We start from the raw sequence: 1,385 nt of genomic DNA, 5'->3' as shown, positions 1-1,385 counted from the left end.
ATGGGATTACATTAAACTAAAATGCTTCTGAACAGCAAAGGAAACAATTAGAAAGTAAAGAGACAACCTATGGAATGAGATAAAATATTTGCAAACCATATGTCTGATAAGAACTTAATATCCAAAATATATAAGAAATTCAACTTAACAGCAAAAAAACAAAACAAAAAAAAAATCCCGAATAAATTGATTAAAAATTAGCTAAGTATTTGAATAGACATTTCTCAAAAGAAGACATACAAATAAACAACAGGTAGATGAAAAAAAGGCTTTATATTACTAATCATCAGGGAAATGCAAATTAAAACCACCATGAGATATCACCTACATCTATTAGAATGACTATTAATAAAAAAAGCATAAGATCACAAGTGTTGGGGAGGATGTGAACAAAATGTACACTATTGGCAGGAATGGAAATTAGTACAGCCACTATAGAAAACAGAATCTTAATCCTCAAAGAATTAAAAATAGAGCTACCATATGATGCAGCAATCCCAGTCTTGGGTATATATATCCAAAGGCAATACAATCAGTATGTTAAAGAGATAACTGCACTAAAATTTTATTGCATTATTCACAATAGCCAAGAAATTGAGTCAACTTAAATGTCTGTCTATGGATGAATGGATAAAGAAAATGTGGTATACATACACAGTGGAATATTATTCAGCCATAATAAAGAAGGAAATTCTGTCATTTATGACAACATGGATAAATCTGGAAGACATTATATTAAGGGAAATAAGCCAGACACAGAAGGACAAATACTACATGATGTCACTTGCATGTGGAATCTAAAAATGTTGATCTCATAAAAGTACAGAGTAGAATAGTAGTGACCAGAGGCTGGAGTGGTGGTGGTTGTGGGCAGTTGGTGAGATGTTGGTCAAAGGATACAGGGTTTTAGATAGGAGGACTAACTTCAAGAGATCTATCATGTAGCATTTTTTTCCAATTTAAACTCCCACCAGCAATGTGAGATAATTCCAGATCCTGGTCATCATTTTGTACTTTAGTCTTTTTAATTTTAATCATTCCGAAGGGTCGGTAGAGATTTGTCATTGCTTTTTAAATTTGCATTTCTCTGTTGAAAAAATATATTGAGCATCTTTTCTTATGCTCCATATTTAGTGTTTCAATATCCTCTTTTGTGAAGTGGCTTTGAAGTTCTTCTCTTCTTTTTAATGTTTTTCTTTATTATTGATTTGTAGGAGTTTTTTACATTTATATTCAAAATATAAGTTCTTTATATTCAAGACATAAATTTTTCACTGTATCTCTATATTGTCTGTATGTTTTCCCAGTGCAGTTTGCTTTTTCGTTTGTGATCAAAAGAAAAACCACAGTATTAATAAAAAATACTCTGTTAGTTACCAGTATTT

The sequence above is a fragment of the Piliocolobus tephrosceles genome, chromosome 8, assembly GCF_002776525.5.
Source record: "Piliocolobus tephrosceles isolate RC106 chromosome 8, ASM277652v3, whole genome shotgun sequence".
In the NCBI taxonomy this organism is placed as follows: Eukaryota; Metazoa; Chordata; class Mammalia; order Primates; family Cercopithecidae; genus Piliocolobus; species Piliocolobus tephrosceles.
The sequence above is the reverse complement of the archived record's forward strand: the minus strand, read 5'-3'. Positions refer to the sequence as shown.